At 38.3% G+C, this 26,613-nt stretch overlaps 1 protein-coding gene across 6 annotated transcripts in view; it reads right to left on the bottom strand.

Moving 5' to 3' along the window:
- Window positions 1-26,613, bottom strand: part of SCFD2 (sec1 family domain containing 2) — a 411,631-nt gene that overhangs the window by 314,446 nt on the left and 70,572 nt on the right. The gene's annotated exons all lie outside the window — the stretch shown is intronic.

Here is a 26,613-nt window from a genome sequence, read left to right as displayed (position 1 = left end):
TGTGATTAGTTCCATGACTTTTATGTTTGGAATGTTCTTCCTTATCCCCAGACAAAACATATGCTTTCCAATATTTTATAGATTTCTTTTGGTTTTGGTTTTTAATTTACCCTATCGATACAGCAATAACCACCCCCCACCAATTGCTTTTGTCCATAAATATTCTTTCTTTTCCCACTGGCTTGTGGTACTGCCTTTATTAGATACACTAAATTTATTAATATACTAAAATACTACAGCATCTATTTCTAAACTATTTTGTAGCTGTACAAATTATTAGTAATTATTGTTATGGGAAAGGAAGTGATTATTATTGAATTAAAAGGGTAAATAGAAAAACAAAAACAAAAAATACTAGAAAACATTAACAAGCATTATTGATATATAATTGATATTATATATTGATAAGTATAATGTGGGCTAAATGGACAAGTCTTTCAACCAACACTACCGTTTTTCATGTTTTTATTGGCTATTTTTAAGAATAACTTAATCAAATTCTTTAAAAAATCATTCACTGGAATTCTAAATGACATTGCATTAAATTCATAAGTTGAGAGGAAATTTTTATTGAACACCTACTATGTGCCAGGTGGAAAAACAGCAGTAAACAAAACATACAGGATCCCTATCTTCAAAGAGCTGAGGAGATACAAATAAATTAGGCAATAAGAAGACGGAGTGATCCGTATAAGATGATGGCAAGCATCTGTGGAAAGGCAGCTAATTTGGACTTGAAGGATGAGGGAAGGTATTCCAGATAAGTAGAGAAAATGATCTAGTAAAAGAAAACAGCATGTGCGAAGACACAGAGGACAATGAAATAATTAGATGTGCATATTAAGATCACTGTGGCTAAGTATCTCATTAAAACACCTCTAACACCAGAAACCAACCAACCTACAAAATCCCCTCTATCACCAACAAAATTATTATTATTATTATTTTGTGTGTGTGTGTGTGTGGTACGCGGGCCTCTCACTGTTGTGGCCTCTCCCGTTGCGGAGCACAGGCTCCGGACGCGCAGGCTCAGCGGCCATGGCTCACGGGCCCAGCCGCTCCGCGGCATGTGGGATCTCCCCGGACCGGGGCACGAACCCGTGTCCCCTGCATCGGCAGGCGGACTCTCAACCACTGCACCACCAGGGAAGCCCTAACAAAATTATTTTTAACACTCCTTGCACAGCTGTCAGGTAACTACATTTGCTGTGCATTATTTGCCCCCGGGTGAAAAACGGAAGCCCCCGCAGAGGGACATTTGGGAGATCTCCTAGCTGTTAAGGATGTCCTGGATCTTCTCATGTCTTTTTACTATTTTGTCTTGCTGAGGGAGAAGATGAAGCATGCAGCTGCCAGAATGGAAAGGTGGCTAGTATGGGTGGCCACTGCGAGCCTCTCTTCTGGCCTCTCTGTTGAGTTTGAGCACCCTCTGTCCTTCAGTAATAAAGATCCTTCCTATCACCATTCAATAATTTTGTATAAAAAAGCACCAAACATAATTTCAGGCACAGAAAGAGGACAAAATTAAGTACAGTTTGAGAAAAGCACATTGTATGTGAGAGACACCAACATAAAATTTTAAATAACGAGCTTTTAAAAAAAAAAAAGGCAAATAGTCCATTGCCTCAATTACATTACCCCTCAAAACTAACAATAAAATTTGTGTGTGTGTGCAATATTTAGAAAGAAAATCTAGGTCTTAAATCGACTCACACAAGCTGTCTATAGTGAGGATTTGCCCTACAGGGGTTCTTATATAGATGACTGCTAAAGTACCTCCCAGGAATGAGAATCTATGGATGATACAATAAAATATGGCTGAGATTTCTGAAGTAAATGAAGATAATACAGTTTTTGCAAGCACTCAAAAACTGTGTTTGTTGTTTGGATTAAACCTCACTATACTTGAACATCCAGGTTTCAGAGTTCACACTATGGAGCCTAAACCCTCTCCTCCTATATGCATTACTCGTCATTCATGACGTATGGACAAAAACTGGCAAATAAAATGAATTTGATATACTGAAGGGGCTTGCTTCTTGAAAAAAATACAGGGTATATTGTTTATTCATTAAGGAAAGACAAAGGCTGATTTCTGCAAAAAATCAAAAATCAGTGAGCCTGACTTTATATTTTTATACTTTATATTTTATATTATATATTTTATACTTTACATTTCTGGTAAATTGATGTACAGATGATTGTCTCATAAATAGGCAGACCTTCATGTCCTACACTAGATATGTAGCTTGACAACAACATTCATTTAGCTTATATTTTCAAATAAGCCTTTTGAAGTAGTGTAGTATGATTGCTGAGAGCACAGTCTTTGGGGTTGGGCAGAGTCAGGACAGAATCTAGTCTCTACCACCTACATATAAACTTAGGCTGACACTGCTCTAAGCTTCTGGTTCTTCATCTGTCAAATAGTTGCTAGAATTGTAAGATTTCAATAGAACAATGCATGTAAAGCACTTAAGCCTGGTTCTTGGCACTTAGCAAGAGCTCAATGGTTGTGGTAGTGAGGATCGATTATCTTATAACTTCAGTACAAACATCTTGTACAAACTTCAGAATGATTTCACAGAGTAAAAGGTGAAAATGGGAGTGGTTTGGCAAAAGAAAGACTGTGAGCTTTTGGTGAGATTCGTAGATTGGACAAAATTAGACCAACTTATATTAGACATGATCAGCTATACCCTCCTCTATGACGTTTCACAACAAAAAAAGGGAAATTTAGGTCCAAACTAGGATTCTTAAAGTTGACTTGCCTATGATCCATGATTCTTTCAATATGTGCATAAAAACATATATATTTTCCATGTGACCATAAGTAGTCACTAATTCTTTCATGTTCTGTTGCTTCAACCACAAAATTACCCCATTTATATGGGTTTGGTGAAAATCAATTTGAGATAAAAATCAGATGAAGATGTCTCACTAACTGTGAAGAACTACATTCACTGAACCAATATGCACTGTGAGCCTCTCTAATATATCATGTAGGTAAACTAAGAGTGAAGAGGAAGCATGGGTAAATAAGTCTTAGGACGCTGCTCTGTCAGTATTGGTGTGGCTATAGCAGAGGGAGATGGATGTAAGTAACTAGCACTCATGTTATAACAAATATGCATATTATGGATGCATGTGAAAGGGGCTTATGGCATGCTAAAAAAGAAACCATTCATGTGTTAAGACATATATCTTCTATCAATTGAAAACTAACCTTTTAAAACCCTTCTTAACATCTAATATGATGTTTCATACCCAACAGTTGCTCAAATTTTGTGGTGACTGCAGTCCTTATTATTTAACTGTTTACTGCTTGACTTTACTCATTTTATAATGTAATCTCCACAACAGCAGAGACCTTATTTTACTTGTTTACTGATGCAGCCTCAGTGCCAAAGAATGGTGTCTGGTGTCTGGTAGGTGCTCGATAAATATTTGTTGGTTGAGCAGATGGATTTTATATTCTGGTTAAATAAGAAATAATCTCCAGGAGACTGGTTCAAGATGGTGGAGTAGAAGGACGTGCGCTCAGCCCCTCTCGCAAGAGCACCAGAATCATAACTAACTGCTGAACAATCGGCGACAGGAAGACACTGAAACTCACCAAAAAGATACCCCATATCCAAAGACAAAGTAGAATCCACAATGAGGTGGTAGGAGGGGCACAATCACAATAAAATCGCATAACCCCTGGTTGGGTGACTCACAAACTGGAGAACTTATACCACAGAAGTCCACCCGCTGGAGTGAAAGTTCTGAGCCCCACGTCAGGCTTCCCAACCTGGGGGTCCGGCAATGGGAGGAGGAATTCCTAGAGAATCAGACTTTGAAGGCTAGTGGGATTGGATTGCAGGACTTCAACAGCCCTGGGGGAAACAGAGACCCCACTCGTGGAGGGCACACACAAACTAGTGTGCGCATCGGAACCCAGGGGAAGGAGCAGTGACCCCATAGCAGCCTGAACCAGACCCACCTGATAGTGTTGGAAGGTCTCCTGCAGAGGCGGGGGGTGGCTGTGGCTCACTGTGGGGACAAGGATACTGGAAGCAGAAGTTCTGGGAAGTACTCCTTGGCGTGAGCCCTCCCAGAGTCTGCCATTAGCCTCACCAAAGAGCCCAGGTAGGCTCCAGTGTTGGGTTGCCTCAGACCAAACAACCAACAGGGAGGGAACCCAGCCCCACCTACCAGCAATCAAGCGGATTAAAGTTTACTGAACTCTGCCCACCAGAGCAACACCCAGCTCTACCCACCACCAGTCCCTCCCATTAGGAAGCTTGCACAAGCCTCTTAGATAGCCTCATCCACCAGAAGGCAGAGAGCAGAAGAACTACAATTCTGCCGCCTGTGGAAGGAAAATCACATTCACAGAAAGACAGACAAAATGAAAAGGCAGAGGACTATATACCAGATGAAGGAACAAGATAAAACCTGAGAAAAACAACTAAATGAAGTGGAGATATGCAGCTTTCCAGAAAAAGAATTCAGAATAATGATAGTGAAGATGATCCAGGGTCTCAGAAAAAGAATGGAAGCAAAGATCGAGAAGATGCAAGAAATGTTTAGCAAAGACCTAGAAGAATTAAAAAACAAACACCTAGAAGAATTAAAGAACAAACAGAGATGAACAACACAATAACTGAAATGAAAAACACACTAGAAGGAATCAACAGCAGAATAACTGAGACAGAAGAACGGATAAGTGACCTGGAAGACACAATGGTGAAATTCACTGCCATAGAACAGAAGAAAAAAGAATGAAAAGAAATGAAGACAACATAAGAGACCTCTGGGACAACATTAAACACAATAAAATTCACATTATAGGGGTCCCAGAAGGAGAAGAGAGAGAGAAAGGACCCGAGAAAATATCTGAAGAGATTATAGTCAAAAAGTTCCCTAACATGGGAAAGGAAATAGCCACCCAAGTCCAGGAAGTGCAGAGAGTCCCAGGCAGGATAAACCCAAGGAGAAACAGGCCAAGACACATAGTAATCAAACTGACAAAAATTAAGTACAAAGAAACATTATTGAAAGCCACAAAGGAAAAACTACAAATAACGTACAAGGGAACTCTCATAAGGTTCACAGCTGATTACTCAGCAGAAATTCTATGAGCCAGAAGGAAGTGGCACAATATACTTAAAGTGATGAAAGGGAAGAACCTACAACCAAGACTACTCTACCTGGCAAGGACCTCATTCAGATTTGATGGAGAAATCAAAAGTTTTACAGACAAGCAAAAGCTAAGAGAATTCAGCACCACCAAACCAGCTCTACAACAAATGCTAAAAGAACTTCTCTAAGTGGGAAACACAAGAGAAGAAAAGGACCTACAAAAACAAACCCATAACAATTAAGAAAATGGTAATAGGAATACACATATCGATAATTACATTAAACGTGAATGGATTAAAAACTCCAACCAAAAGACACAGGCTCGCTGAATGGATACAAAAACAAGACCCATATATATGCTGTCTACAAGAGACCCACTTCAGACCTAGGGACACATACAGACTGAAAGTGAGGTGTTTGAAAAAGATATTCCATGAAAATGGAAGTCAAAAGAAAGCTGGAGTAGCTATACTCATATCAGATAAAACAGATGTTAAAATAAAGAATGTTACAAGAGACAAGGAAGGACACTACTAAATGATCAAGGGATCAATCCAAGAAGATATAACAATTATAAAAATATATGCACCCAACATAGGAGCACCTCAATACATAAGGCAAATGCTAACAGCTATAAAAGAGGAAATCAACAGTAACACAACAATAGTGGGGGACATTAACACCTCACTTACACCAATGGACAGATCATCCAGACAGAAAATTAATAAGGAAACACAAGCCTTAAATGACACAATAGACCAGATAGATTTAATTGATATCTATAGGACATTCCATCTAAAAACAGCAGATTACAGCTTCTTCTCAAGTGCACACGGAACATTCTCCAGGATAGAGCATATCAGGGTCACAAATCAAGCCTCGGTAAATTTAAGAAAATTGAAATCATATCAAGCATCTTTTCTGACCACAACACTATGAGATTAGAAATCAATTACAGGGAAAAAAATGTAAAAAACACAAAAACATGGAGGCTAAACAGTATATTACTAAATAACCAAGAGATCACAGAAGAAATCAGAGGAAATCAAAAAATACCTAGAGACAAATTACAACGAAAACATGACGACCCAAAACCTATGGAATGCAGCAAAAGCTGTTCTAAGAGGGAAGTTTATAGCAGTACAAGCTTACCTCAAGAAACAAGAAACATCTCAAATAATCTAATCTTACACCTAAAGGAACTAGAGAAAGAAGAACAAACAAGACCCAAAGTTAGTAGAAGGAAAGAAATCATAAAGATCAGAGTAGAAATAAATGAAATAGAAACAAAGAAAACAATAGTAAAGGTCAGTAAAACTAAAAGCTGGTTCTTCGAGAAGATAAACAAAATTGATACACCTTTAGCCAGACTCATCAAGAAAAAGAGGGAGAGGACTCAAATCAATAAAACTAGAAATGAAAAAGGAGAAGTACAACAGACACAGCAGAAATACAAAGCATCCTAAGAGACTACTACAAGCAACTCAATGTCAATAAAATGGACAATCTGGAAGAAATGGACAAATTCTTAGAAAGGTATAACCTTCCAAGACTGAACCAGGAAGAAATAGAAAATATGAACAGACCAATCACAAGTAATGAAATTGAAACCGTGATTAAAAATCTTCCAACTAACAGAAGTCCAGGACCAGATGGCTTCACAGGTGAATTCTACCAAACATTTAGAGAAGAGCTAACACACATCCTTCTCAAATTCTTCCAAAAAAAAAACTGCAGAGGAACACTCCCAACTCATTCTATGAGGCCACCATAACCCTAATAGCAAAACCAGACAAAGAGAAAATTAAAAAGAGAAAATTAAAGACCAATATCACTGATGAATACAGATTCAAAAATCCTCAACAAAATACTAGCAAACAGAATCCAACCACCCATTAACAGGATCATACACCATGATCAAGTGGGATTTACCCCAGGAATGCAAGGATTCTTCAATATATGCAAATCAATCAATGTGATACACCATATTAACAAATTGAAGGGGCTTCCCTGGGGGCGCAGTAGTTGAGAGTACGCCTGCTGATGCAGGGGACACGGGTTCGTGCCCCAGTCTGGGAGGATCCCACGTGCCGCGGAGTGGCTAGGCCCGTGAGCCATGGCCGCTGAGCCTGCACGTCCGGAGCCTGTGTTCCGCAGCGGGAGAGGTCACAACAGTGAGAGGCCCATGTACCGCAAAAAAAAAAAAATTTGAAGAACACAAACCATATGGTCATCTCAATAGATGCAGAAAAAGCTTTTGACAAACTTCAACACCCAGTTATGATAAAAACTCTCCAGAAAGTGGGCATAGAGGGAACCTACCTCAACATAATAAAGGCCATATACAACAAACCCAAAGCAAACATCATTCTCAATGGTGAAAAACTGAAAGCATTTCCTCTAAGATCAGGAACAAGACAAGAATGTCCACTCTCACCACTATTATTCAACATAGTTTTGGAAGTCATAGCTACAGCAATCAGAGATGAAAACTGAATGAAAGGAATACAGATGGGAAAAGAAGTAAAACTGTCACTGTTTGCAGACGACATGATACTATACATAGAGAATCCTAAAGATGCCATCAGAAAACTACTAGAGCTAATCAATGAATGGGGTAAAGTTGCAGGATACAAAATTAATGCACAGAAATCTCTTGCATTCCTATACACTAACAACGAAAGATCAGAAAGAGAAATTAAGGAAACAATCCCATTCACCACTGCAACAAAAAGAATAAAATACCTAGGAATAAATCTACCTAAGGAGGTAAGAGACCTGTACTCAGAAAACTATAAGACACTAATGAAAGAAATCAAAGATGACACAAACAGATGGAGAGACATACTGTGTTCTTGGATTGGAAGAATCAATATTGTGAAAATGACTACACTACCCTAAGGAGTCTACAGATTCAATGCAATCCCTATCAAATTGCCAGTGGCATTTTTTACAGAACTAGAACAAAAAATCTTAAAGTTTGTATGGAGACACAAAAGACCCCGAATAGCCAAAGCAGTCTTGAGGGAAAAAAATAGAGCTGGAGGAATCAGACTCCCTGACTTCAGACTATATTACAAAGGTATAGTAATCAAGACAATATGGTACTGGCACAAAAACAGAAATATAGATCAATGGAACAGGATAGAAAGCCCAGAGATAAACCTACGCACCAATGGTCAACTAATCTATAACAAAGGAGGCAAGGATATACAATGGAGAAAAGACAGTCTCTTCAATAACTGGTGCTGGGAAAACTGGAAAGCTACATGTAGAAGAATGAAATTAGAACACTCCCTAACACCATACACAAGAATAAACTCAAAATGGATTAAAGACCTAAATGTAAGACCAGACACTATAAAACTCTTAGAGGAAAACATAGGAAGAACATGCTTTGACATAAATCACAGCAAGATCTTTTTTGACCCACCTCCTAGAGTACTGGAAATAAGAAAATAAACAAATGGGACCTAATGAAACTTCAAAGCTTTTGCACAGCAAAGGAAACCATAAACAAGACAAAAAGACAACCCTCAGAATGGGAGAAAATATTTGCAAATGAATCAATGGACAAAGAATTAATCTCCAAAATATATAAATAGCTCATGCAGCTCAACATTAAAAATACAAACAACTGAATCAAACAATGGGCAGAAGACCTAAATAGACACTTCTCCAAAGAAGACATACAGATAGCCAAGAAGCACATGAAAAGCTGCTCAACGTCACTAATTATTAGAGATATGCAAATCAAAACTACAATGAGGTATCACCTCACACCAGTTAGAATGGGCATCATCAGAAAATCTACAAACAATAAATGCTGGAGAGGGTGTGGAGAAAAGGGAACCCTCTTGCACTGTTGGTGGGAATGTAAATTGATACAGCCACTATGGAGAACAGTATGGAGGTTCCTTAAAAAACTAAAAATAGAATTACCATACGACCCAGCAATCCCACTACTAGGCATATACCCAGAGAAAACCATTATTCAAAAAGACACATGCAGCCCAGTGTTCATTGCAGCACTATTTACAATAGCCAGGTTTGAAGTAACCTAAATGCCCATTGACAGATGAATGGATAAAGAAGATGTGGTACATATATACAATGTAATATTACTCAGCCATAAAAAGGAACGAAACTGGGTAATTTGTAGAGACGTGGATGGATCTAGAGACTGTAATACAGAGTGAAGTAAGTCAGAAAGAGAAAAACAAATATCATATATTAACGCATATATGTGGAACCCAGAAAAATGGTACAGATGAACTGGTTTGCAGGGCAGAAATAGAGACACAGATGCAGAGAACGTATGGACACCAAGGGGGGAAACTGGTGGGGGGCATGGGGGTGGTGGTGTGACGAACTGGAAGATTGGGATTGACATATATACACTAATATGTATAAAATAGATAACTAATAAGAACCTCCGGTATAAAAAAATAAATAGGGCTTCCCTGGTTGGCGCAGTGGTTGAGTCCGCCTGTCGATGCAGTGGTTGAGAGTCCGCCTGTCGATGCAGGGGACATGGGTTCGTGCCCCGGTCCGGGAAGATCCCACATGCCGCGAAGCGGGTAGGCCCGTGAGCCATGGCTGCTGAGCCTGCGCGTCCAGAGCCTGTGCTCCGCAACGGGAGAGGCCACAACAGTGAGAGGTCCGCGTACCGCAAAAAAATAAATTAAATTAAATTCAAAAATTCAGAAAAAAAAAAGAAATATCTCCATTTGGAGGTAATTTCACCCCTACAAAAGCAAAATACCTTTGCTTTTAAAATTTGATCTATCGGTGCTTTGTGACCGCCTGGAGGGGTGGGATAGGGAGGGTGGGAGGGAGGGAGACGCAAGAGGGAAGAGATATGGAAACATATGTATATGTATAACTGATTCACTTTGTTATAAAGCAGAAACTAACACACCATTGTAAAGCAATTATACCCCAATAAAGATGTTAAAAAATTTTTTTTGATCTATATTTTCCTTTTCTTTCTCTATTCTTTTGTCATGTTAAGCAGGAATACAATGAATTAATCCTTTTCACAATAAGTATATGCATTATTCATAAAGAGAATTTAAATCAGGTGGGTGCCGTTAGAAACTGTTCTGGTCAGTTGAGTGCTGACGACTTATACCTTGGTTATTGTATTTTATCATATTTAAATAGGCAGCTTTCTTCTTTTTCTTTTTTTTTTTTAATTTTATTTATTTATTTTATTTTTGGCTGTGTTGGGTCTTCATTTCTGTGTGAGGGCTTTCTCTAGTTGCGGCAAGCGGGGGCCACTCTTCATCGCGGTGCACAGGCCTCTCACTGTCGCGGCCTCTCTTGTTGCAGAGCACAAGCTCCAGACGCGCAGGCTCAGTAGTTGTGGCGCACGGGCCCAGTTGCTCCGCGGCATGTGGGATCTTCCCAGACCAGGGCTCGAACCCGTGTCCCCTGCATTGGCAGGCAGATTCTCAACCACTGTGCCACTAGGGAAGCCCCAGCTTTCTTCTTAAGAGTTATATTTATGGGATTATTGGTAATGTATCTTTTTCTTTATTTTTCTCATTTAGACTACAATTATTAAAAAAAAAAAAATCTACAGGAGCAAAAGAAAAAAATCCACCAAACAAAAGTTACTTTAAAAAAAGTGAACTGAAAATGTTACATATATTAAAGTTTCATGTAATTATCTTCCTTCTACTCCCCAAATACCATGATGTACTCTACTTGTATAAATGTTATAATGTTTTAACATTTTATATTTTTCTACCAATACTTTAAGTTTAAAGTTAAAAAGTATGGGTATCAAGTATTTGACAAGATACAAGAAAAATTCTATATTTTTCAGTGAGAGTTAATAACCAGGAATACCAAACCCAAATTTTTCCAATTTCATTTCCTCATTTTTTTAAAAAGTATGAATCCAAAATGTTTCAAGGAAAGCAAACTTCAAACACTAATATATCAAACAAAACAGCAACACAAAACAACTCACTTAAAAAAAAAAAAGACTATATCTATCAACTCTACATGGACTAAGTACAAAAAGGAATCTTTTGTCTGTTGTCAAACCACAATAGATTTTTTTTAAAAAAATCACATGACTGGATAATAACAGAAATATCTCCATGTGGCAGGGTGGTAACCTATCAATTTTTAACACATTTTGCCCCTAGGAATAGGGTTTTTGGCAATTGTTTTGCATATTTGTTACTTTTTTTAAGAGCTCAAAATCAGGAGGTTTAAAAAAAGTAAGAATAGTGTTCCTGCATACTGTGTTAGGGAAAATTCCTGTTAAAAACATACAGTACAACCAATATGTAATCACCCAGCTGTGGATTTTTTTTCTGCATAGATATGAAATTACATCAATTACTCTAGAAGAAGTATTTCCATAATGTTTGTAAAGTGACCCTGCAACAGTATCCTGCAAGTTATAAGCTAGCACTGCCCCTACTGCCTCCTAACACCGAGGAAAGAGGGTGTAGAGGACTGCCCCGTATAGTACCCCTCATGAAGGATGTCTGCTTTAGGATTTTCAGATCATTCGACATTCATCACAGCAAGGGCCAACACATTCTAGAGAAAAAGGGACAGACTGTTCAGCTTCCATTCAGTACTCTTCCACTTCTGCTTTCAGTCCCTCCCCTTAGAAGCAAAGATGGGAGCAAAGAGGGAGTACCAAGGCAAAGACATTCAGTCAAGGTGCTCAGGTAAACCAGGCGTGGCCAAATCCTCACGGTGTCCCTCGCCAGAAAGAAACTTGAGATCCTGAACAAATATTTCTCCTACTTTTGAGGACTGGCAGTGCTGCCTTCTCCCCACACCAAAAAAAAAAAAAAAAAAAAAAAAACCCTCAATAAATAACTCATCCTAGGGACTTCCCTGGCGGTCCAATGGTTAAGAATTCACCTTCCAGTGCAGGGGGTGCGGGTTTGATCCCTGGTCGGGGAGCTAAGATCCCTGGTCGGGGAGCTAAGATGCCTTGCGGCCAAAACAACCAAAACACAAAACAGAAGCAATATTGTAACAAATTCAATAAAGTCTTTAAAAACAGTCCGCATCAAAAAGAAATCTTAAAAAAAAATAATAATTCATTCTATGTAGCTCTTTGAGAGTGGTAAAAAATAGAAAATTTTTTAGATTTCTCCACACTCAGGCCCAACCCTACTGTCTAGTCTCACGTGCTCACTAACGTTAAGCGAGCCTCTAGCACCCTCGGAATCTTAAGTCACAAGTGAAGCCGTGGGGTCCTCGAGATATTCAGCCGGCCTTAGGCATAGCCTTCCTTCAGAGAGACCTGCCATTCGGTTGCACCCAAGACATCCTGTGAATTGGCATACGTAAGCCTTGGTTTCTCCAAGACTAACTAACATTATAAAAACATCAATTAGATGGTGTTATTGCCTTCCATTCTTAAAACCCCAGATATTTAAAAAAGGAAAAAAGAATCCCAGCAACCGTTGGGGTGGCCAGCATAGAACAAACAGCTAGAGGGAGTGGCTGGTATAGAAGATTCAGTCAGTGCAGGGAAGCACAAACCATTATTATTTCCCTTTTGGTCAAGCAAACCAGAATGGTTGTACCCTTCTTGTTTTTCACAAAACCAAGACCCACCCAGATGTGCCTTTGGCCACTGGCATGAGGTCTGGATTTGAAACTTTTTTGGTAGACCCACAAAACGCTAGAACCAAAATTGTTAGCCTTGAACTTACTTTGCTTGATTACTAGCTCTAGCTTCCAGCTGGAATAACACATGATATCATTGCTTCTAAGGCAAACCCAGTTTAAAAGCAATAGTTTACTTAGCCTATATATTTAAACTCTCACTTTCTAATCAGACATTTGGCAGAAATTCACGTAACTCCAAAACCTGGCAATGTGCCCTCCCTGGGCAAAGGAACAAGAAGTTCATGTGTGTTTTTGTTCTATTTTCCATTTGTCTTTCTCTTTTATTATTAAAAAACACAGTACCTTAATGTGATAGGAGAGAAAAACAACATTAAAATAAAATATTCTGCTGGAGAAAAGTGAAATTGAGATGCTATATCCTTATGGAGAAATGTGTAAGTTTCATAAGGTTTCAATAACAGGCTTGCTGAGGAGCAAAACTCAAGATGAAATTCTAACCTGGAGGCCAAATGTATAGATATATCAATAACAAGCAAATTAGTAGAAAACATTAAAATGACCTCAATATTCACAGAGAAAGTTGTCAGCTTAAGTGCATATAAATTGAAATCTACATTAATGGGTTATGTAGACCCTATTGTGTTTTGAAAACTTTTTTATCCTAAAGCCTGAGAACAAGCATAAGTGGAGTATGAGAAGAAAGTGGCCAACAGTCATTTGACGCCTTGCCCCAGGACAAATAGTATAGCAATACACAGCAGTAAAGGGCATGGCTTCAGTATCAGACATGCGAGTTTTAACCAGACACATGTGGGTTTTAACCTGACACTTACCAGTGGTAGGACCATGGTAGGTCAAGTTCATAACTTGTCCAACCTCTGGTATACAGTCCTCAAGGCTAAATCAGCAGCTCAAGAAATTTATTTATAAAATACTATAAATGCAGTACTCAGGTACTCCGACCAGCCCAGGAAATCCTACTTGGTCCTGTATCCCCAAAATTAGCACAAATGGTACTAACGTACTGATATCTAATACACATTACAAAATAAACTATATGCACATCCAAGAAACCGTATATGTTTTGGTTTTATAACTTCACTACCTGACAGGCAGCATGCATTCAAGAGATCATTATTATGTGGAATGGAACAGAATATTTTCTTCTGGAGAAGGCATTTTAACTTTTTCCCTCCACCATTTGGAAGTGACACCTCTCTTGGCAAGAAACTAGAGGGCAGAGGCTTCCCTAGAGGAGAGAGAAAGTGACGAAGAGACGATTTATATTTCTGAGGACTAGAAAAGTTTATTCTATCTACAGATGAGACAGTGTCTCCCCAAGTGTTCTGAACTGTGGGGGAAAAAGGGGTAGAGTTAATACCTCAGAAGGGTATAATCACATGAGCCCCTGAAGAACCAACATATTAGGCTACTCAGATCTCTTTAATTCCAAATGTCCTTCATCTGGAACTTTTTCCCATAAATATCTGTGGAAAATTTTTTTAAACTCTAATAATTTAGTGTTGCATTAAAATAAGTTATATCTCCTACACTATTACCAATTATCCCAGAATCTAGTGATGTTTAAGAGTGCAAACATCAAGACAATCCATTATTTTGCTAACTTCCCCATGAGATCATAAATTATCAGGATTATAAGACTTACAGTACAAACTTCTGTGATGAAAACTGCAGTAAAAGATGGCCATGTTAATTGGAATGTTTGGCTGCTATCACAGAGGCTCAAAATTATAGTGACTTAAACAAAATAGGAATATATTTGTCACTCACATAAAGACCAGGTCAGTGGTCCAGCAAACCAACTATGGTTCCTCCATCCTTCCATTCAAATATCTTCAACACATAGCTTCCTCTCATAATTCAAGTCAGCTACTCCCATTCTTGCCATTCTGGCTGCAATTCAACACACAGAAAGGGGAAGAGGAAAGGCATATACCTCTCCTTTCGGTGCACAGCCTGAAGGTGGCCCACATCAGTCCTACTCATGTCTCACTCACCAGAACCTGGTCACATCGAGCTGCAAGGCTACCTGCAAAATCACTGTCCTTTTGGGTGACCATGTACTATGTAAAAAGGTGACACCAGGTGGTGAGAACATTAAGCCTCTGCCCTAAAGGCCATAAACAAGACATCCCTTTAGACTCACGTAAACCACTCAAATCTTTATCCATTTATTGCAAGCCAATCAATGGGAAGTAAACTCCATGTTTATAACAAACCTCTCAAATTCCCACAGACAGGCAGTAAAGCCTGCTACTGTAAGTGTGAAAATGAAGATTCTGTATTCTGGGACATACTCGAATACCTGAATCAGGTCAACAAGGTCCCCAGTTTCAACTGTCTTATAATCTAGCAGAGGGAGACAATGACTATGTAAACAAAATAACGTCAGAAAATGAAAAGCAAATATAAAACAAAGTGATGAGGAAAGCTATTCAGGGAAGGCTTCCCTGAGGAGATGGCATTTCAGTTTTGATCTGACCATCCATGAGAAGAACTGGAAAAGAACATTCTAATAAGAGGGATTAACAATTGTTAAAGCCCCAAGTTTCCCTATTTGTCAGAATCAAGTTGCTTTAGCTCTAGTTTTCTTTATTTAGGCCTGCTACACATGGGAGAGGAAGAAAGAATGTGTGTGTGTTTGTGTGTGTGTGTGTGTGTGTGTGTGTGTGTGTGTGTGTGTGTGTGTTCAACCTCAGGAAGGGGAGATCTATAACACTACTACTGGAATTATTAATACTTAACAGCTAGGAATAATGTGGAACACTCCAAAACCAGGAAGAAAGAGGCCCTAGAGACATCGATAGAAAAAAGAAGATAAACAAAGCAAAGGGTTAGAGAAGTTGAGAGACAAGTATAGCCTTTGTATTCAAAAATTATTTTTTTTCACTTGTTCTAAATAGTGCTTCTGGGTGTATATATTTCTGAAATAAAGTTAACTAATTTCAGGTATATTGTTCTAACTAAATTTTAGTTTCAAATCAGAAATCAGCAGTTGTAAATAAAATGGCTTATACATTTTTAATCAAAATGAGTTACATACAAAACAGGTAAAAAAAATAAGCAAATTTAATAATATTTGTACATTAGTATCATAAATTAGTATTATATTTTAAATATTACACAACTTATATTTCACTATAGGGACCCAAGTTAAGTCAACACATTCTTAAGCTACTGAGAATCCACTCATAAAAATCTTAACCTAAGACTTAATAGCGCCAACCTAAGAGATCATCCCCAAAGCATGTATTTCTTGGTCCTAGGGCAGTTTAGGGGAAATTTCAGTATTACTTAAATTATCATGATGTATTCACAGCATAGTCTAATAGTCACAAAATTGCCTAAAAGAAAGACCACTTTCTTAACTTATGAAAGGTGCTCCAGTGAGATGAATACCCCAAGTGACAAATCTTTTATCATACTCACGGCCGGTGAAGGCAATATGCCACTCAAATGCCACTATTTTAACACAATGGCAACAGAACAGTCAGGAAAATACTAAGTCAGACCCAAGATCTGGGGAAATTTTCATCCACTTCCTACTTTCAAAACCCCATTTCATTGACTGGAAGACACAACTGATTAGAACACACACCATTATTTTATGTACCCTAGCAAGAGAAAAAAATACTGCACTTAGAGTGAGAAATGCCATTGATTCCAAGATGCACCCCAGTTTCAGAAATGTGAAAATGTGAAAAAATGGATATTTTAGAATCAATAAGAAATGGTAGTATTCTTCAAGCCAAAGCTGCCCCTTTTCTTTTCAGAATGGAAAATGACTTTAACTATTTTCAGCTCAACCAAAAAGTTTTCTTCTGTATTAGGTTCATTCCTACCTCTCTTTGTATACAACTGTTTAATACAAATGTCCAAAGAGGCAACTGATAAATCCCCATTTAACCTTTTTCCAAAAATATTTAAGACATTTCATTCAAAACAAGCTGCTGCCAGCTTGCTATAAAGAATAAGATGGGTGGAGAAAGAACAGGCTGCCAGCCAATGAGGGCAGATTCTGATTCTGAAAGCACTGAGCCCCACAGTGCTCTCCACATGCAGGGTCCCTCCCAAGAGGAGAAAAGACAGATTTCAGCTCATTCATTTGTCCCAAACTTGCCAACTGGATAAAACATCCCTCTCTGTAAGAGAGGAGGGAATAAAGGATCAGTGACAGACCAAGAGCGTGCCTAGGAAAACCTCTCTTGGTGGAAATCGGTGGCGGGCTGGGGGATGTTCTCCTCTGATAAATGGCCTTTGCAGTAAATTTGATGTAATACTGTGAAAACCACTGTGACATAGTAAGAAACATATATTTGGTCTCTGTCCCCAGTTCCTGGCACATAGCTCCTAAAACCCTTGTATTTTCCTGAGCAACAGGGTTGCTAGGAGCATCTTTTGTTCTAATATTTTGTCTTGGACCCTGATTCCTGGTACACAGAACTCCTAAATCCCTTGGAATTTCCTGGATGATAGGAGCATCTTTTGTTCTAATGAGGTGATTCTTGGTGGGTTCCTGGGTAGCTCCTGGATAGGGGCTGGTCACCAGAAAGACCAAGCCAAGAATAGAAGCTTGGACTTTCAGATTCACCCACCCTGCCCCATCCTCCAGGAATGGGAGAAGGGCTAGAGACTGAGTTAATAATTAATCATGTCTACGAGATGAAGCCTCCATAAAAATCCCTAAAGTATAGAGTTTGGAGAGCTTTGGGGCTGGTAAACATATCCATGTGCTGGGAGGGTGGGACACCCCAACTCCATGGGAACAGAAGCTCCTGCTCTTAGGACACTTTCAGACCTCACCCGAGTTCTAATAAGCTGAAACTTAAATAAATGTTTCAGGCAGGGTAAGCTGGGACGAAGTGAGAGAGGGCATGGACATATATACACTACCAAATGTAAAATAGATAGCTAGTGGGAAGCAGCCGCATAGCACAGGGAGACCAGCTCGGTGCTCTGTGACCACCTAGAGGGGTGGGATAGGGAGGGTGGGAGGGAGGGAGACACAAGAGGGAGGGGATATGAGGATATATGTATATGTACTGATTGATTCTGTACATGTATATGTACAGAAAGCTGATTCACTTTCTTATACAGCAGAAACTAACACAACATTGTAAAGCAATGATACTCCAATAAAGATGTTGAAAAAATAAAAAATAAAGTGTTGAAAAATAAATAAATAAAAATATAAATGTTTCCCTGAGTTTTGTGAGCCATTATGGCAAATTATGGAACCCAAAGAGGGGGTCGTGGGAACCCTGATTGATAGCAGGTTGGTCAGAAGTACGAGAGGCCCAGACTTGCAACTGGTGTCTAAAGTGGGGGGCAGTCTTGTGAGACTTAGCCCATAACCTGCGGGGTCTGTGCTAACTCCATTTAGTTACTCATAATTGAATTACAGGATACCCAGTGGGTGTGACACCCAGTAGTGGGTTGGAGGATTGCTTGGTGTGGGAAAAACCCCTACACATTTGGTGTCGGAAGTGTTAAGAGTAGAGCATAAAGAAACAAGAGATTTTCTTTTAACATGCTCCACAATTTTCCTTCTCAGCAAAAATCCTATGAAAAATCTCCGTAACCGTAAACAACACTCAGGTCTGACTTTAGGGATCACCTTGTTTTGCCTCTTCCCTCACTCTTCATCCAAATAATATCACCAGCACTTTTGCAAGTGACAAATCAGGACCTCCCAGGGTGTTGGTGAAGTCAGGAACAGACCTAAAATGAGCCATTACATTTCCAAGCCTAGCCGTCTGGCTTGGGACCTAATAGAAGCTCTAGAGGACTGAGAAGGTAAAACCCACCAATTTGCTATAGGACAAGCAGACATACTGTCATTTAGTTTAGTTAAACTTGATCTGTACAGAAGAGATGCTCTGAAGTTTAGTAACTCATAAAGAAAACTAATTCTACCTATTAAAAACTGCTTTGGCAACTGATAAAATGCTGTGCCGACTTTTCATTGCAAAGACAGATAACATTTAAAACTAAAGCAACATTTACCTGGAAAATCATGAGTGGCTCTATAAATCATTTATATTTTATTTAAACGTCATTTTCCAGACTTCCCTGGTGGCACAGTGGTTAAGAATCCGCCTGCCAATGCAGGGGACACGGGTTTGAGCTCTGGTCCAGGAAGATCCCACATGCCACGGAGTAACTAAGCCTGTGCAACACAACTACTGAGCCTGCGCTCTATAGCCTGCGGGCCACAACAACTGAAGCCTGCGCGCTCTAGGGCCTGTGTGCCGCAACTACTGAGCCCATGTGCTGCAACTACTGAAATCCGCATGGCTAGAGCCTGTGCTCTGCAACAAGCAAAGCCACCACAATGAGACGCCAGTGCACCGCAACGACAAGGAGCCCCTGCTCGCCACAACTAGAGAAAGCCTGCTCATAGCAACAAAGACCCAATGCAGCCAAAAAAAATTTTTTTTAATTTAAAAGGTCATTTTCCAAGTTGGATTTTTTTATTTAGAAATGTAAATTCTACCTAAAAAAAAAACTGGAGATAGATACTACATATATATTTATAAAGTATGTTTTTTAGAAAGTATAAACACAGCTGCTTCCTCTACTACATAGTTTGCTATCGTTTTATAACCACCAATAAATTGTCAATAAAATTTTTCTTTGAAACAATTAGCATAAAAACATCAGATATACAACGTAGAAACAATGAGATTTAAATCTGGATTTAAGAAAAATACTGTTAAACATCATCAAATAGTAAGTAAAAAAAGACAGTAACAGTTTTCTATGTAACAGTCTCATTCTTCCTCAGTAAATTTTAATTTAGAAAAACAAAATCTAGTTGAGAATATATTAAAACTATTACTTGCATAAAGTAAATTGGCATTTGCAATATTTTTGGCTCAGCTAAAGAATAAATAATGACTACTATTTATTGAGCATTTACTAGATGTCAAGCACTGTACTTAGTGATATACATATGTAATCTCATCCAATCCTGACAATAACACTATGATATAGGCACTTTATTCCCATTTAGATGAGGAAGCTAAATCAAACTTTCTTTTTTTTTATAGTAATAAAAAAAGAATTCTTCAAAGGCTACCACAAAATTAAGTAAATCTGTACTTTGATTAAAAGAAAAGCAGGGCTTCCCTGGTGGCACAGTGGTTGAGAGTCCGCCTGCCAATGCAGGGGACACGGGTTCATGCCCGGTCTGGGAAGATCCCACATGCCACGGAGTGGCTGGGCCCGTGAGCCATGGCCGCTGAGCCTGCGCATCCGGAGCCTGTGCTCTGCAACAGGAGAGGCCACAACAGTGAGAGGCCCGCGTTCCACAAAAAAAAAAAAAAAGCTACTTTTACAAGTGAATACATTCATTAATAGAATCATAGATGCAGCCACGTTCAGGTTCAACTTCGTTTCTACATTTTTTAACTTGAAATACAAACAGAATTACTTGTTAATTAGCACATATGTGCTGAATGCCTAAAACACAGACTGTGATATTGGACCTTGATGAAAATGGAGAGAAAAAGGAATTGAGAAGATGCTTTATCCCCTTTGGTTTTTAAAAACATTCACTGCAAATAATTATTAGATTTTTCCCAATAATAATCAAAAAAGTTTTTCTTTTGAGCACACAGTATTATCTTTCTGTCATATTCCAGGGCCTGAGTCAAACATAAGTCTTATGAATAGTACCCAGATCTCTTGCTGACTAGTCATTAAATCACCAGAACCACTGAGCCAGGAGATGGCAGTGAGTAGAAGGAATGCAGTAACCTGTGTTTAATTATACATTTCCAAGATCAATTTCTTTTTCTTTACCAAGGTTGTCTACAGGGTTACTTAGGCCATGAAGTCAACACTGAGGTTCAGTGACGGAGGCTGGGGAGAGAGTGGTGGAAATGAGTCTCCAAAGAAATACACAGCTCTCAGCGCTGGCTGAGGTTTGCATTAGGTGGCTCTCAAGCCCATAGGAAAAATCTAGACATTGTCCTCACGCTCCAAATAAACTCAGATGCTCTACTTTCATACCGAAGTCTGTAAATAGGGCAACTCAGCATATATTATGACTCATTACAATAATGGATGAGTGTATACTAGATAAAATAAGCCTGTTCATAAACAAAGAGCAATTGCTATGGCTGGTGTATAAGTTCGCCTGTGCGAAAACACTAACTTATGAGGACCCAGAAATGACTGAGAACACAGTGCTGGTCAGGGTAATGTGCAATTATGATAAAAGTGAGGTTTTAGCATTTTAAATGTTACTTCTTTTTCCCTGTCTTTTTATTCCTTCTCCACTTGCTGAGAGAAGCACACCAAGTACTGTGGTCACATCGGAGGCAGTCTAACATGGAAAAGGATTCCAAAAATTAATTATAAATATAAGATGCCACAGAATTAATACTGTGTCATGTTTCTTCAGAAATCTCTGGTGAGCTGAAGGATTATCATTCTTGGGAGAAAACTGCTGTGCCTTGTTTTGAAACACTCTTGTTAGATTTTGCTGCTAGAGATTCACCTTGCAGGGTGTCAGTGGTGGGCAGGGGTGAAGAGGTTGTCCTGGTGGCAGGGCAGGAAGAGGGAGGGAGGTTGTAGCAGTGGCCTAGAGCAGGTTGCCAGAGCCCAAGGGAGTGCATGGCGGGAAGCAGGGGCCTCCCAGTGCAGGGTGTCAGCATCAAAAGAGGGTGAGGAGGGCATCTTCGCATAGTGGGTGGCAGAGCTAAGCAGGGGTTGTTGGAACCCAAAGTGGCAGAAAAGAACCTCACAGAGGCTGGCGGCAGTGAAGACCCAGTACAGGGTTTCAGAACCTGAGCAAGATGAGGGGTGTGTCTAAATGGCGACCAAGGCCCCTGTGAGATGAGGAGGGAATCTCTGTGAGGGAGTGGGGTGGGCAGAGAAGGGAGGGGAATGAAGCAGCAGCCCTAAACAGGTTGTCAGAACCAAAGGAGGTGAGACAGGCATCCATGGGGAGGTTGGAGGACAGCAATTTCCCAAGATTGAGTGTCAGAGCCTGAGCAGGGAGGTGAGAACATGCAAACAGGGCAATGGCAATATTCTGGCATGGGATGTCTGAGCCTACAGAGGGAAGACGGCATCTGTGCCATGGGAGCAGCAGCGGGGCTTGGTGTGGGGTCCTGGAGCCTGAGAGGGGTGAGGAGGGCACCCACACAAGAGGTGGAAGCCAGGCAGCACAGCACTAGAGGTCAGAGCCTGAGTGAGGCGGGAAGGGCATTCATGTGGAGAGGTTTCAATAGGGGCACCTTTGTGTGAAGTAAAAGAGAACATCCTTGTGGGCCTGGCCATAGCCTGGAGCAGGAAGACAAGCCCAGGTGAGGTGAGGAAGGCACCTGTGAGAGGGGCAGCAGTGCTAATGGAGACTGGTTACCTACAGAAGGGATTTATAGATAAGGAAAGGGAGAAAACTAGAATGAACCCTGTGGTACTACATTAGAATTGTGACCTGGTTTTTAATAAGTAGATATAGATATAGGTGATATAGATAGATATAGTTACAGAAAAAATATAAGGAATAATTGATAAATCCACAATCATAGTGGGAAACTTGAAAACACTTCTGTCAGAAGCTAGTAAGTAAGGAGATAAAGAATTTTTAAAAAATGTATCTTGAATCATTTATATTTATTTGAATTATTTATATTATAATAATATATATTTTAATATATATTATATATGATTACTGTAAGCTAAGGGACATTTATGTAACACTACATAAAACAATTAGAGAATAAACATTCTTTTTGAGTATATGTGGACCATTTAGAGAAATGAATCACATACAAAGGAAGTCACATAAATAAGGAGATTATATCATTCAAAACACATTCTCTGACCATAATCTAATAATCAAGTAAAAGTAAGTTTTTTTTTAAAGACCTCATATAGGGCTTCCCTGGTGGCGCAGTGGTTGAGAGTCCACCTGCCGATGCAGAGGACATGGGTTCGTGCCCCGGTCCGGGAAGATCCCACATGTCGCAGAGCGGCTGGGCCCATGAACCATGGCCACTGAGCCTGCGCATCCAGAGCGTATGCTCCGCAGTGGGAGAGGCCACAACAGTGAGAGGCCCGCGTAAAGCAAAAAACAAACAAACAAAAAAAAAAACACCTCATATATTTATAAACTTAAAAAATATCATGCAATCTAAATAATAAATAAATCAAAGGGAAAATCATAATAGAAATTGTGAAATATTTAGAACTGAATAACAACAAAGACAGTCAAACTTTTGGACTAAGCTACAGCAGTATTTAGAGGGAAATTCATAATCTTAAATACATTATTTGAAAATAGGAAGTTAAAAAAAGAACAACAGAGTAAAACCAAAGAATACAGAAGAAAGGAAATAAGATAAAAACAGAAATTAATGAAAAATAAAACAGAGCACAAATGAGTATATCAAAATAAAAAACTAAAGCTGATTCTTTAGAATGACTAATAAAATTCTGCTAATATGAACCAAAATCAAAAGGAGAGTTAATTTTGCAATAAAAATATCAGGTATTGAAAAAAGGAATTACAACTATATACTCAAAAGAGATTTAAAAATTTTAAGAGAATTCTATAAATAAATTTATGCCAATTTGAAAATATAGATGAATGGATTTAAATGAATATAAACTACCAAAATAATCTCAGGAAGAAACAGAGAATTAAATAGATCTATAAACACTTAAGTAATCAAATTGGAAGTACAAATCTAAGTCTAACAACAACACAGCAGGTCCACATGATTCTAAATTTAGGCATATTTCACTTTTAAGCTACTGAAAATTCCTTTCTTATACAAATAGCTCCAAAGAACACAAAAAATGAAACTCACTCTGATTTTACCTAACTACTATAACCTTTGTTGCGAAACTGGACAACATCAGCACAATGAAGGAAAATTATAAGGTAATCTCACCCACAAGCATAAATGCAAATGCGTAAATAAAATATTAGTAAACTAAATCTAGCAGTGTGTGTGTGTGTGTGTGTGTGTGTGTGTGTGTGTGTGTGTAGGATCAAGTTAAACTTATCCCAGGAATGCAGTAATGATTATTTAAAAAACTATAAATACAATTCACCACATTAACAGATTATGGGAGAAAAACCATATATATATATTCATCTAAAAAATTTCAGAATCTGTATTAAGTGAAATTCAACACTCAGGCAGGATAAAAACAGCAATAACAACAACAACAATTCAGCAAAATACGATTAAGAAGGAACTTCCCTAGCCTGATTAAAAACAAAACAAAACATAATATTTAATGGTAAAATATTAGAACATTGTGTTTAAAGTCAGGAATAAGATGAAAATGCCTATTTTCATTGCCTCTGTTGAGTAGGGTTGTAGTATGCCTGGTCAGTGCAATAAAAAAGAAAGTGGTATGAAGTGTGTAAAGGAAGTAACAAAACTGCCATTATTCACAGATAATATTATTGCCTGCAGAGGAAATACAGGACAACCAATGAATCACAGCAAGAAATAGGAAAACAAACATTAAGAGAAAATGCAAGGTTGGACAAGTGATCACCAGTCAAAAGTCAAGCCAAGAGTATTCCAATACACTAGCAATGAGCAATTAGAAAATTCAATTTACAACTGGTATTAAAATCATTAAAATACCCATAAGAAATCTAGTAAGTTTCTTTTATAGAGAAAGGCATAAAACTGGACATGTTAATTTTAACACTGTGGTGTTAATTCTGTGATGGATAAACTGACCACTGAAACAGACTAGAAAGTGAGATACAAACCTATTTTTATATGAGATCTTAGTGTATCATGTATCATTGAGAAAAGGATGAATATCTTTTGGTTCCAAATAATAGAAAACCACCTAAAATGGCTTAAACAATGAGAAGAATCATCATCTCACAAAACAAGATATTCTGAGGTAAGACTCAAAGTCATCTTTAAGGATTTAGGTTCTGTTTATCTTTTTCAGGATCTCAGTGAGCTCCCTTCATTATTACAAAATACTCAAAGTGTCACAAACATATATCAATAAAAAGGAGCTTGTTTCTTCATTATGTATTTTTCTACAAGGGCAAAAGAAAATCTTTCTTAGGAGCACCTCCAGCAAACTTCGCTTTGCCTCCCTTAGGCTAGAACTGCTAAACCAGTCATTAGGTGGGGAGATGAGAATATTAATATAGTCTGAGACCAATCAGGATTTGCCTGAATCATGTGGGAAAAGAGTGGACACTGGAACAAAACTGGTGTTCTGCCAACATGAGAAAGAGGGAAATGACTGTGAGGTAAGTAATCTACAGCACAATGGAATATTTCATAAATGGTGTGGGGAGAATAGGCTATCCATATGGAAGAAAAGAAAATGAGATCCCAATAATATAAACAATGATAAATGCCAGGTGGATTAAAAATTCAAATGTCAGGGAGGGCGGGAGGGAGATGCAAGAGGGAGGAGATATGGGGATATATGTATATGTATGGCTGATTCACTTTATTATAAAGCAGAAACTAACACACATTGTAAAGCAATTATACTCCAATAAAGATGTTAAATAAATAAATAAAAATTCAAATGTCAAAAACAAAAATTAATTTTTAGTGGAAAATACGGAACAAAAGATTTAGAAATTAGGGGTACAAAAAGATTTCTAATATAAAACATAAATAAGAATAAACTATAAAAGATAATATTCATTAACTAGAGTACATCAAATGCAAAAATTCTGTACAACAAAACATATAGGAATTAAATTTAAAAGCCAAACCACAGTCTGGGAGAAGTATTTGCATGACATAAAACAGTTTTTTCTGTTACCTAAATAGATAAATAAGTATAAAAATGAGCAATTGGTAGAAGAGGAAAACTGAATAGCTAATAAATACTACAGAAGGTGCTCAGCCTCATCAGTAGCCAGAGAAATGCAAATTTATACAAAGACAGTATTGACCCATTATAAAGAAATGTTTAAATTTGATAATACTGAGTGCTGGACACTATGCTGGGAAACAAACTGTCATCCAGTCCTAGCAGAAGAGTCAACTAGTTCAAAGTCTTTGATGATCAGTTTGGTGATATTTGGTAAACTCAACAATATGCATGGTCAACAAAATAACATTCCTCTCCAAGGTATATGCCCTAGAGACACTCTCTCACATGTGGACCAGAAGACAAGTTCCAGGATATTCATCTCATTCTTTCAAACCACACACACACACACACACACACACACACACACACACACAAATATGGAACAGTCTAATTATACATCAATATGGATTCCATAAATTGAATATTTATACAATTAAATCTATACATGTCAATTTGGATTATCTTAAAACAGAATGCTGAGAGGGAAAAGCAGGTTGTTTAGGGATACTTATAATGTGGTATCACTTACATAAAAAGTAAAACCCATAGCATAATACTCTGTATTATTTATGGAAAAATAAATATTTAATAAACATATAGAAACAAGGAATCAAGCTTGTGATTACCTCTGGGAAAGGAAAAAGGAGAATCAGAGCAGAAAAAGGGTATAGTATCAGAAATGCTTCAACTTTATGTCTAGTTTTATTTCTTTAATGAAAAAGGATATAAAGTAAACATAAAAAACTAGTAAATTATATTGAATCTATGTGTAAGGTACATAAATATTTGTCATATTATTTTATGTGTTTGAAATACTTTATAATTTTTAAAAATACATCTTCTTAAAAGTTTCCCATGAAAATATTTTATCAATAGTGAAAAGGTCCTACTCCACATACGTCTCTCTTCATGAAAATTACAAATGAGGACTTCCCTGGTGGTCCAGGCGTTATGACTCCACCCTCCCAATGCAGGGGGCCCCGGTTGGATCCCTGGTCAGGAAACTAG

This window comes from Aethalodelphis obliquidens, unplaced genomic scaffold (assembly GCF_003676395.1).
Source record: "Aethalodelphis obliquidens isolate GAN/ISIS:26980383/991018 unplaced genomic scaffold, ASM367639v1 scaffold6, whole genome shotgun sequence".
Classification (NCBI taxonomy): domain Eukaryota; kingdom Metazoa; phylum Chordata; class Mammalia; order Artiodactyla; family Delphinidae; genus Aethalodelphis; species Aethalodelphis obliquidens.
Note: the sequence above shows the minus strand (reverse complement) of the source record. Positions and strands in the feature narration are given on the sequence as shown.